At 44.3% G+C, this 12,619-nt stretch overlaps 1 protein-coding gene across 29 annotated transcripts in view; it reads left to right on the plus strand.

Annotated features, from left to right (window-relative positions):
• The window catches only part of GALNT9 (polypeptide N-acetylgalactosaminyltransferase 9), a 236,812-nt gene that overhangs the window by 8,320 nt on the left and 215,873 nt on the right, over positions 1–12,619 (plus strand). For 25 of the 29 annotated variants that reach the window (XM_044440803.1, XM_044440786.1, XM_044440801.1 and 22 more), the window contains 4 exons: positions 1,119–1,255; positions 2,170–2,444; positions 3,365–3,465; positions 3,957–4,067. The gene's annotated coding sequence lies outside the window, so the exon portion shown is untranslated. The other 4 variants (XM_044440791.1, XM_044440793.1, XM_044440808.1 and 1 more) reach the window with 4 other exon arrangements.

The following is a 12,619-nucleotide window of genomic DNA, read 5'->3' on the forward strand; positions in this document are numbered from 1 at the left end:
ATGTGACATTCATTTGCCAGAAATCATGGGTATTCAGCTTAGTAAATGGACAGCCTGGAGGGTTACGTTTACTCCTAGGCATATGGCTGGCAAAGCCACAGGTTCAAGCCTTTGTGATTGCTTTTGATTAAAACATAATTAAAATGTGTATGCTTGTGTGTTTATGGCAAAAATAGCCAACATACAGCAATGGCTGGGAGAGGAGAGATTCTGTATAAAACATGTCTCTATACTGATGCACAAGAAAATAGATATCTAAAATCTCTCCAAAATCCACACACGAGAACATAAGGATAATCCTGCTAGATCAGACCATTGGTCCATTTAGTTCTGGGTTCCTTACACCATGGCTGGGTTCAGACAACAAGCCATTTTTTAAAATTATGTCTGAACCCAGCCATGGTATAGTCAGCTTGGTCTTTAGGAACTAGGAGGTGAAACGATGGTTTGTTCTATGGTTTTTCCATACCACCATGTTGCCTTGAACCTGGGATTGTGGTTTCCATGGTGCTGAGATGCAGCTACCACAGTATCCCTTGCAAAAAATAGCAAACTGCAGGATTCTGAGGACGAGGCCACCTCTTTCTTTTGGAAGCAGAAATGACAAATGTTCCCCAGATCTGTCTCCGGACATATGTGAAGCATACATCTTCCTACTTAGGAAAAGGACAGAAGTAAGAAAGCACCAGGCAATTTTTATAGCAGCAAAGTCACAAATTAATTTGGGATGCTCTACGAGGTTAAAAAGTCAATTGAAGCTGAATTCTGCAGTATTACCAAGTGGCTGGAGGGCACACACACGTGCCCTTTTCTAGGTGGAGGCTTATATTAAACTTCGTATTGTGAAAATCACATTTATTGAAAATTCATCATTTGAAAGGCTATTAAAACAGATCCAGCACTTTTGCTTTTGTTGTAAAAGAATGCACTTCCTCCTCCTCCTCTTCCTCTTCTTCGGGGAGGGGGGCACTGCTTTCCAGCAGGGCGTATTTGTTTCTACTCTGTTTTAATGGAAAAATTAAAATAAGCAACACCAACCAAACTTCAGTGCATTTCCCTTAACTGATGGAAATGAAAGCAGGAACTGCTGGCCTATTGACTTTCTTGGGCTGTTCCAGCGCAGCCGTTCCCATGCTGCCCAGGAAGAAGAGCTTCATGATGTTCTCCCCTGCAGAGGAGGGCAGGACATGTTCCAATGGCGCAAAGCTCAGGGAACCACAAGTCAATCTGGATGCCAGGAAGTACTTCTGGACAGGTAGGACCCCGAGGGCATGGGATGGGCTTCCACGGGAGGTGGTTGAGGCCCCATCCGTGAGGGTGTTCAAGGATAGGCTGGACATGCACACAGTAGGCATGTCATGAGCAGAGCTGGCTAGAGCCGGGGGTCAGACTAGATGGCCCAGGGGGACCCTTCTGACTCGCTCTGTTTCTATGTTTTTATGGTGAGGAAAAAGGATGACATCCCTTCCATATATGCTGCATTCCATGCATAGGTGCACATTTTGAAAAAATGGCTGCCTGTTCAATAGAAATGCAATCGATCTCACTATGGTCCAAAAGACTGGAATTCAGTGATCTGTGTCCTTGCCAGGTCTATTGTCCAAGATCAGCTAAATCTTGCTGGACCACTAAGGCCCCTGATCTGCTTTATGGTGGATCTTTCTCTTTAATCTAGACTTGGGCTGGATACACCCTGTTGAGTGCAGGTCATTTTCAAACAGAGGACTGTTCTCTCATGCCATGCCCTTGCTGAAGGGCCTTCCTCCTGAAGAGGACCTTGAGCTTGCAGAGACAGATGCCATTGTACCATCCATGATCAAAGACCAGGAGAAGTCTGAGTCATCAGGGCAGAGGGCTGCAGATCAGAAGAGCAGGAGAAGCCTGGGCTCTTAGGCAGATGGCCAGAGGTCCACCTTGTTTCTGTGGCAGAAACCGATCCGCTCCTTGGCCCATGGAGCATGGCAACCTTATGTAGCAGACTAGTAGTGCTCTAGGGAACAGGAGAGTTCCCTTGTCAAAAAAGGTCTCCTTGGGAGAAAGTGGCTCCTAATGAGTAGGACCAGACAACTCTAATATGATGCAGCTGAGCCCTGGGTGGGACTTAGCAGGCTCTGCTTATATAAGCAAGCTCACAGCAGCTGTGTTGTTAGTGTTGTTCTTTGGTTCCAGGGCCTTCTGTCTGGTTTCCTTGCTCCAGTTTGTGATGATGGACATTCTGTACTGCTGACCTTTGGACTTCTCTGCTGGATGGCGCAGTGTATTTGATGGCTTAACTGTGCTTTGATCTCCGCTTGTGCTTTGACTCCTCCTGTCTGGACCTTACTGGACTTCCATCTGGGCACTTGACTGCATGCCTGTTTGTGGATTGTTTCCATGGGTCAGAGTTTGTTTTGGCCCAAACAGGATGTCTGACAGTCTTTCAGGACAGATGTGTCCTACCTCATGTGAGTATTGATGTAGTACACATGGCCAGCTTAGGTGGAGCCTGGGGGTTGGTGTGTGTGTGTGGGGGGGCATATTTCCAAGATGCTTACTGCTTGGCTGTAGAGCTGGTGTATGAGAACAGCATTTATCTCTGACAGTGTTTCTGTTCCTTTCTTTGTTCCTGGGTCACTTGCTGAGTCAAACACAGTTTATAGCACAATGCTCTAAAGTCTTTCCAGCTTAGCACACAGGGAGAAATCTACTGAAGGGGTTTGGAGGGGTTTATACTCTGTTCAGTCACATGCCAAATTAAGGGCCAGATCCCTGTCACTGTCTGAAGACCTCCTGTCCATCTCCTTGAAATACCTCTTTGATCTCAGGTGGTATTAAGAAAACAAACAGAGACGATGAAAGGCACTCATTGTGTGGGTACTTAGAAAGCTTCTCAGTTTTTCTGTGCAAAACATGTTATGTGACATGGCAACTTTTCAAGTGCTTTGCTTGTGACCACTTTGATGGTTATCTTATTTTTTACTCCTCCTCTATCCCTTTTCTAAACCACTGCTATTCCCCTTCTAAATCAGTATAAAGAAAGAAACATGTCTCTTCTTCTAATAGCAAACTTGCACGTTGAGTGCTAGTTGAAATGTAGCCAGCATGGGACTGTTACGCCATCGAGTCTTCTCTGACGTATGGTGATCCTAGGTGTTAAAGCCCTCCCAAACCTCCTCTCCATGACCAGCCCTGTTCTGCTCTCCTAAATTCAAGGCTGAGGCTTCTTTTATGGAGTCAAAATGAGACCTCACAGGGGGAACAAAAGGAGATGTAAGTTGACGGACTATTAAATAGTGTCCTGTCTTGCCTGTAGAAATAACTTGAAGTATGTTGAGTATAAACATTTTACAGCTGAATGTTCACTTCAGGCTTCGTCTTCTCATAGACTTATGCCATGCTGCTTTTCCTCTTGTGAGACACCCAAGGCAACATAATGTGGCTCTTCTCAACTCCATGTGATCTTGACAACAGCAACAACCCTGTGAGGTAGGTTGGGCTGAGAGGAAGTGATTGAGTGGGGACTTCAGTCCAGCTCTCCAACCTCTAGTAGCTACTTAGCTCAGCTGCTACTAGTGGAAAACTAAACTCTGGGAGAGGAAATCAAAGCCTCCCAGGACGCAGAAGGAGTGGCAATTGTGCTTTTGAAAGTATAGATGCCTGAAGTAATTTGTCTCTGCATCTTCTGCTAATTGGAAAGCCTGGGTCTGTGATAAGGCAGAAAGTAGGCTTTGTTTCATCCTGGGATCTCTTCTTGCTAGTGCTTTCTGCCTTCTACCATTTCTTCTGATGAAGATGGTTTTAATCTGTTAAACCTGGGACCAGGCAATCTGAAGCATGCCCCCCAGCACCCCCAAAAAAGCACCTTATCTATCAGCTAGGGATATTTGGACCAGCTCCCCAAGTTTTTGCAAATTCCATCTCAAAGCTCAGTCTGGTAAAGATCACATATTGTGACATTCTTTTTTCTTTTGGCACAGAAATCTGTACATATTGTCAAGTATTTCTGGAAATGTGAGGATCCATGGTGCAATTCCTTGGAATGTAGGCCGCCGCCTCTTCTTGATTAACTTGTGTCCACAGATGACATGGTAAGCAGATAAAGGTACTTTGGCTACAGCTAATGTGAGAATCTACATTTGATATGGAAGACAGAAACTGGGTAAAGCCTGGCCTGGACCAGCCTCACGTTCCTTCATTAGTTAGGAGCTGCTCTGGCTCTGTTGCAGACTTCTCCAATGCACCTATTTCTAGCCCAGCGTGGACTTACCAGGGATCCAACTGGGACCCTTCAGTGGGATACGGCAGGTACAGCACATGCAGAACTGCAGCCTTGCTTCATGTAAATTTGCTTGTTCTTTCCTCTGACTATTTCTTGATTAACATACTGCTTTGGACAGATGGACTAGTGCATGAGGTTTTCCAGAATTCAGTCTAGAATCATTGAATACTAGTTGTCTCATGTTTGTTTCTGTGTGTGCGACACAGTCATGGATTTTGGGCTCTTTGGAGCTTTGAAATTCCTTTGCTAATTGAAAATAATGGTTTCCAGCAAACAAGGATGAAAGACAAAATGACCATTTTCCTTTTAGCAGAATGGAATGAGAAGTATGTGGGCATCCAGAGATAGCCATTACTTTTGTGTCCTTATCAAACAAAAGCTGTGCTGTCTCGATGTCATTTTAATCGATGCTGGTTATCTGAAATTAAGCAGCCCTGGCATGGCCTCTTGGTAGCTTTGTAGGCATGGCTTTTTCAAGTGTGCAATTTCTCCCCTCAGCCCTGCATTTTCCCTTCACTCAAATTCGGGGATCCATTTATCATAATGATGCCCTGGCATCCATCAGACCTGGGGAGCAGTGCTGATAAAATAAACTGGAATCAATACTCCATTCAGATTAATAAGATTAAGCCAATTGGAAGTTGGGTATCCGTCTATCTCAGTGATAACAGCACCGCTTTTGGAAACTTCGAAGTGGCAGGAATGTGAAGTAGATAAGCAGCAAGGCAAACAGAATGCTGGATGGTAAGCCATGTGGGTCCTTAACAAAAATAACATTTTTATTTTATCTTTTTTTAAAGGGAGGGGGAAAAAATCCACAGTCAGTTATCTGTTGCTGAGAAACCTGATTCGCAGTAGTCATAATGGGTTCTGACAGGGTGTTGTGCATTTGATGGCATCTCACAATGATCCGTGTGTTGATCAAGGTCTCTTGTTGAGTTCATGGTCAACCCTCCGAGTACACCGGGACAAAGCACTGCATCCTTCCAATGAGGCACAAGTGGTCTCTGTGTTAAAGCTCCATGGCTTTTGAATCATGTTTTCCTTTCATTTATTTGTGCAACTCAGACGTCTTTGTTTGCCAGAGAAAGTGCTCAGCTTTCATGGAACTGTCTCATCTCGCAGTGCTGAAGGCTCTGAAAAAATGAAGTGGCCTGTAGTGATGGACTGGAACTTGGGCAATCGCAGTTTGGGTCTCTTCGTAGCCATGATGCCTTGGGCCACTTACTGATTATTAGTCTGGCTTACCTCCAAGGGTTGTTGTGAGGATAAAATGGAGAGGAGGTGGGTTATCTTGGCTTGGGTTCCTTCCAAGAGGGAAAGAGGCAGGCAGCTATCATGATGGGCAACCACTGACTCAAGGGATCAATAGCTTCTTAACACAATAGCTAGACAACCTTCAGATCCAGATGTATTCCTAGGGATGGGTGAGAAATCCATTCCGTTCTCCTCTTGACAAAACCTGCTTGGTCTTCACAAACAAAGCAAAGAACTTGGGAGATGAGAAGAATGTTGAGGGCAAAAATGCAAATGGTTGCAAGCTCAGGAATGGATGGACTTCAGCCGCAGATTCAGCCCAGGAAGTGCAAACTGGGCAAAACCCTGATCAGAAATGAACTGGAACAAACTTCTGATGTATCCTGAGTCAAAGGCAACCAGACATGCAAACAGGGCTGAAGTAAATGGGGTGAAGCCGTGCAGCAGACAGATGCCTCCCAGTGCAGCTGGAGGCAGGGTACAGTATTGCTGAGCAGATGCCGTGTCTACTGCATTAGGGCTGCAGTCATGACACGGCTGAGACGACTCACAGGCTGCCTACTCGGCCTCTTGGTTGCGTTTACTGGTGCAGAACTAAGCACGCTGCTGATATTTATAGGTTTATTCTTCTGAGTGAAAGTAACTTGATCTCATGTGTGTTGACATCAGCAGCAACGCTGCTTTGGAGACTGGTGAGGGCATCTGGTGATCCAATGTGTACGGAGGGGAAGTGACAAGCACCCGTGCAACGCTGCCGTGTATTGGCTTGCTCATACACCTGTCCAGGTACCCTAGTTTAATGTTGGACACCTCCAACTTTTTTTGAAGGAGGAAACATACTCCAGATGTATTTTCTGAAGATAAAAAATAGCCACTACAATTCCCTTAAGACTACAGAACTGGAACATCTTATGGGTTTTTTGTTTAGTTGCCAAGTCATTCCTGATACTTCATGACCCCACAGACAACCTTCCTCCAGGCCGTCCTGTCCTCCCCCATCCCCCCGGAGTCCACTTAAGCTGACGCCAACTGCTTCAGTGACTCCATCCAGCCACTTCATCCTCTGCCGCCCTCTTCTTTTGCCATCTATTGTTCCCAGCATTAGGCTCTTCTCCAGGGAGTCCATCCTTCTCATTAGGTGGCCAGAGTATTTGAGTTTCATCTTCAGTATCTGGCCTTCTAAAGAACAGTCGGGATAGTACATCACAAATATTCTGAAGTCTTGTCTACACACACAGGCTATGCAATGCTTAGTACGTAAAAGCTTTTAACTTGAGTTTGCTTCCAATTAGGGTTCATTATTTACTTGGAAGGGGTTGTGTTTTGTATAAGAATTTCACATTGCACACCAGGTTTCTGAGATCTTCCAAAAGAGAAGAACTGGGAGGAAATCACTGGGGTCAAGTATGATCATGGAGCAGATGTGCAGAAAGCTTTCTCCTTTGCTTCAAGGGACGTGTCAATGACTATTAACATCAGCAGACACAAACATCTAGACCTTTCTTTGAAGGGCCATCTCTGAAGGAACCTCAGAGCTCAGCAATAAGTGGAAGAGACTTAGTGGTGACCCCACAGTGGAATCCTCTCCCCACTGGTTTGCTTAGTACTGACCCTATCATCCTTTTGGCACCAAGTTAAGACAGCCCTTCATGCGGAGGTATTTATTAGGTCTATATCCCACTTTTTTTTTTTTTTTTTAAGAACTCAAAATGCCTTTCATCATTCTCTTCCTCCTCTTCCCAATGTTATCCCCACAACAACAACCTTATGAGGTAGGTTTGGTTGATGACTGGAGCAGAGTCACCCAGTTAGCTTCATGGCTGAGTGGGGACTAGTACCCAGATCGCCTGAGTCCCATGACCGCACACTGGTTCTTAGGGCTTGGGGGTTTTTTAAGTGCCTACCCTGTATCTTATATTATGGCTGTTCAATTCATGTTTACATTTCTGTATTATGGAAGACTCAGCCAATATGACTTAATGAGTTGCTATGCAGTGCCCAGAGCGCTCTGGCTACTGAGCAGAGTAGAAATAAAAATAAGCACACGGCTTGTGCTTGTCTAACCATGGACAGTGCAGAAGTGGCAGAAGTGTAGAGACGTCCTGTGAGTTGCATTCAGCTCAGCCTGAAGGACAAAACCCAATTGATGGGGTGGCAACTATCTAAAGGGGAGGCAGCCACAGAAGAGGTCAGATCCTGAAGCCCAGAAGAAGGGCGAAGCTTCCAGATACTTCAGAGACTTTTAATGTTACGGTCCATGGCGTGATCTGCCTCATGCCACAAACAGGCAGGGTGGAAATCTTTTAATGGAATGAATACTCAGCTCAAAAAACGCTAAAGAAAGAGCCGTTCTCCCCTAACAGTTCATCAGGGCTTAAGAAATGAAAATGCCATGTTACATCAGTTACCTGTCAAATCGCATCCTGTTTTTCTGCAAAGATGCAGGCCATTCATTTTCTATTCCCACCCTCCACTGCTGCCAGCCAGTGATTGAGGTCTCTAAGGCCAACGTAACATCTGTGCAGTGAAGAGACACGCTTCTAACACAGTCTGTGCCTTATTGGAGAGGATGTGGTGTATCTGAAGCATTCTAATCTCACTGTTTTGTTTGGTGTGAACCGGAAGAGAGTATTAACAAAAGAGGCAGCTGCAGGTCAGGTGGAAAGAAGAAGCGTTTCATTTAAGTCTGACATCCAAAAGCACATCCTCCTCTTAGGGGAAATGGGCCTTTCCCTTAGTTCATCAGGGCTTCCTCCCAGGTGAGGTGTTATAGGATCACTATCCTAGAGGCGAGTTTAGTTCAATCAACCATGATAGCTGGTGTGGTCGAACTCATTCCAGCGAAGCTTTCCACACTGAGTCACATTTTGTAGGGAGTATGTGTGAGCTCTGCCTCCGACCTCTGATCAGGAAATCAGAAATATCCCATAGTCCCTTAGATGCTGTCTGGGAGCCATAGGATTTCTAATGCTACCAAAACTTCCTGCACCTTTGGCCTCTGCCTGAAATTGCTGCACACAGAACTTGCTTACCAACACAATTTGCGTCTCAGGGTATCTGCTGCTATATGTTGAACATCTGTTGTCTTTTGCAACAGAAAGTCCTTGAATTAGCAATCTTTGCTTTCTTTGTCTTTTTTACCCCTTTAAAAAATGGTTCTTGCCTCAAGCTCCTTTTGTTCCACTCCATACACCCTCAGTGCTAATCAGAACTCTGGGCATGGGGAGAAATAAAATATATATGCTTTCAGAGAACAGTGAGCCAAAGTATCTTTGATGCGTAGAGAAAGAGATCAAACATAATCACTACTCGCTTTTGTACCGAGTGTAGTTCCATATTCCTTAAGCAGTGAATTGCAAAAGAGTAATAGCTATCATCAATCTGTTACCACAACAAACAACTCCCTCCACTCAGCAAACAAACTAGAAGGCAGATTAATTGAAGCCAAACTGGATCTGGTCAGGACCTTGTCTGTTTTACTTTTATTTTTGCAAAGCGGGTGGAAATAATGGTTTCCAACTCAGATCCGCTTTTGAACAGCTGCCTACACTGCGATATGCACACTCTTTGAGCCTGAGCACCAACACTCATTTTGGAGACCCTTTGGGGAGCGACATTCCAATGCTGGGTGGGGACAAAGGCAAAAGACATGAGGGCAAAACTATTGTAAGTATACAGTTATGTTAGCTTCAGGCTCTTACTGCCAGCAATTAAGCTTTCAAGGAAAAATTTCAACCTTTTAGAAGGGGAACTGTGCCTACACAAACTACCAATGCTTCCCCCCCCCCCCCTTTGGTGATTTTTCCCCAGGCTTTGCATACCTTGTCAATTCTAAAAGGTTGGGATACCCTCCCTTCAAGGTAAACATACAGAACAACACCCCCATGTAATAATGGCTAACTGAAGCACCACCATCTCCCACCTACCTACTCACTGGATACTTTCCTTCCACCCTGCAAGTGTCTGGGAAAGAAATTAGAGCAGTGTTTCAAGAAATCCATTTTTTAATGGATCTTTATACAGTCTGTCATGTAACTTGCAGCCACCATATTGGATCAAAAGCTCTAAAGAAGGTCAGCATCCGTGAAGACCTGCCTTGTAAGTTTTGAAGTAGAGAAGAACATTTAGAGAAAAAATGGTCCATTCATAATACAACCATGGAAACCTCTAAGCTGAACTGGCCACATTTGCGTTCATCTGTAAATACTCTAGGTCCAACTAGGCATTCTTGAATGCCTAGTTCAAGGAAGCCCAGTATAGACCATGACCTGCAGCTAAGCTTGTGTAGGAGATCCCAGCAGGTAATTGCAGTTTATTGGCTGCATTTTTGCCATCCTTGAAAATGGTCCTAGTTTGTGAAAGAGCTGTTTACCCGGGTAGCTAATGACATTGGGAAATTGTTTCTTATGCCATGAGCATTGTTAGAAGCTTTGTCTTTCTTCCTTTTTGATCTGAGATGTAAATGCTCCCTTAGTATAAAGGCCATCAGTGAAGGAAAGTATTGCAATAAAATGCACCCTTTGCAACACTAAACAGTTTTAGTGGGGTTGGAAGTTAGGGTGAGAAGCAACTCTCAAAAAAGCAGACAAGACTGAACTGTCTTTCTAGCTGTTATTTCTGTATCTCAAAGATCTTTTCAGGCATAACATTTTTCTTGTGATAGAGAAGATCCATCCAACCAGTAGCGTTGGCTAGAGTTCATGCAAAATTAACCTGTGCTCTATAATAGGATGGTTTGGTGGATTCTCTCATAGAATCATACAGTTGGAAGGACCCTAGGAGACCACTGAGTCCAAACTTCTCATCATGGTTGGTACTGCACATGGTTCAGATGACACCATGACCTACAGTTCAGCAGAACCCATGCTCCAACAACAACCCACACTCAATCCTTGGGGAGTGGCGTTTCATGCTCTCTGAATTTGACATGCTGTCCAGGGTCCTGAAAGTTGCTTATGTTGCTATAACACTATTTTTTTTGGAATAAGATTCTTCTCTCCCGGACACTGAGCCATCTGTGAAATTTCAGAGCACCTTCTCTCCCACTGAGGGGTGCATTCAGAGGAAAGTCTAGCCACAGTTTCTCTGTCTGGTGCCAGATAACAGTGTTCATTGACTTTTAGCAAGACCAAAGTGTCAGCCTGAAGCAAAGGAAGCCAGAGGAGGTGTCCATATTTATTCACACCAGGGGCCCTGTCTTTTAATGGGCAACATTTACTCTTTTTTATGCTGTAGTGTTCACCCACTGCTGTGATCTGGAATCCTTTAAGGCACCTCTGGTGTCTGGTTCGCACAGCTGGAAAAGTGATGTGAACTTTGAGAGACCAAAGGGGATACAGAATCATACACTGAGAGGGTGACAGGGGGCCTTCTTCCTCATATCCACATGACCTGTTTGAAGGCCATTCCTTCAGCTTCTTCTTCAGTCTGTCTTGGAGTCATGTAAACAGCAAGCAAGCTCGTTAGCAGCACTAAGTGTGGAAATGAAAAGGCATGCAAATGTGGTACCCCTACCGTGCATTTCTCTCTTTCCCCTACACTTGCCTTGAATAATTGCCTTGGCCTTTGAGAGGCCATTTACAAAGGAGGAGGATGCTGCCTGAAAGAGGCAGCAAGAACCAATAGCAAGCTTCCCATGGAGGGCTTTGAAGACAGACTGGTCAAGAGGCTAGAGCATTTGAATGACTCTCCCCAGCAGGAAAAGAGAACAGGGAATTCCTGAGTGCTCTTCTAGGCAGCTACCCCACCTAAGTGGCTCTGATACAGAAGGTTTGAACCAGAATAACACCTCTCCTATCTGTTTATCTTTTTCTTTTCTTCACTTGACCCTTCCTTTAGATCAAAAGTGGCATTTGTTTTTCTGTGCTGATAGTGCATTCATTAATCCATCCATTTTATTGATGACTCAATTTATGTCCTGCCTATTCACCTTAAAAATGGTGTTCAGGGTGGTTGTAATAATCAAATGGAGACAAAAGAGGATGCAATTAAAGCATAACCATAAGTTGGCTGCTGTTTCAAGAGTTGCCTGAACTAGATGGAACCTTGACCTGATCCATTAGACTGAGGGCTTAGGTTCTTTGGTTTAGCCACTAGGAAAGCCCTGTCCCACCCCACCCCCCATTTCAGTTTTGGCATCTCAGCTTTGAAATGTTCCATTCCAGATTCTTCACTTTAGTTGATATGTAATAATGTTTGCTTTCAGGGTATTTGCTGTTTCTGCTGTTACTGATGGTACCAAAAAAACAAACAGCATTTTGTCGGACATATTTATTATTTATTTATTTTTCGATTTGTATCCTACCTTTTTCCTACAAAGGGCTCAAGGCAGCTTACATCATTCTCCTCCTCCATCTTATCCCCACAACAACAACCCTGTAGGTAGATTGGGCTGAAAGTCTGGGACTGGCCCAAGTCACCCAGTTGGTTCCATGGCTGAGTGGGGACTAGAACCCAGGTCGTCTGAGTCCCAGTCCCATGCTCTTAAGCACTACACCACACTGGCTCTTGTTTTAAATACCTGGTGATTTGAATATCCCCATGGTTCAAGGTGCATAACCCAATACAATCGTATCAGTCCATGATAAGGATGTATCTATCACTTTCACTCTCCTCTAGATCCAAAATTTTAAATCTCATTTTCTTCCAGCCCTAGTCTTGAAATAAAGTATAGATTTTGGATGTCCTTATTTTATAAAATCATCATCATCATCATCAGGAACCCTCACCTATCCTTAATCAAGTACCACTGAGGATAGTCATGGAAAAGATTTGGGAGAAAAGGTAAACTTAATGACCAAGCTGTTCCAGAATAGGAGGTTTAAAATGGTTTTATACCATTTGCCAAACAATTCTGCCTCTTAAAATTATCTATTTGGATTGAAACCCAGCATATCTGAAACATTTGGAACTACCCTGATAGAAAAATAATCCACAGTTGGTAAACTACCTTACTGTTACCGACTGCTTCTTAAGAGCTTAGAAATTGCCTCCAAGCCCAGTCTGGAAGGCTATTTTCCAACAGCTGTTTCACTGGAGGAGGTCCCCAGGAAAGTTGGAATGCGGGGTGGGGGAATTCTTCCTAAAATCCTTTTTTACTTAATT

This window comes from Varanus komodoensis, unplaced genomic scaffold (genome assembly GCF_004798865.1).
Source record: "Varanus komodoensis strain SLA01 unplaced genomic scaffold, ASM479886v1 scaffold38, whole genome shotgun sequence".
Lineage (NCBI taxonomy): Eukaryota > Metazoa > Chordata > Lepidosauria > Squamata > Varanidae > Varanus > Varanus komodoensis.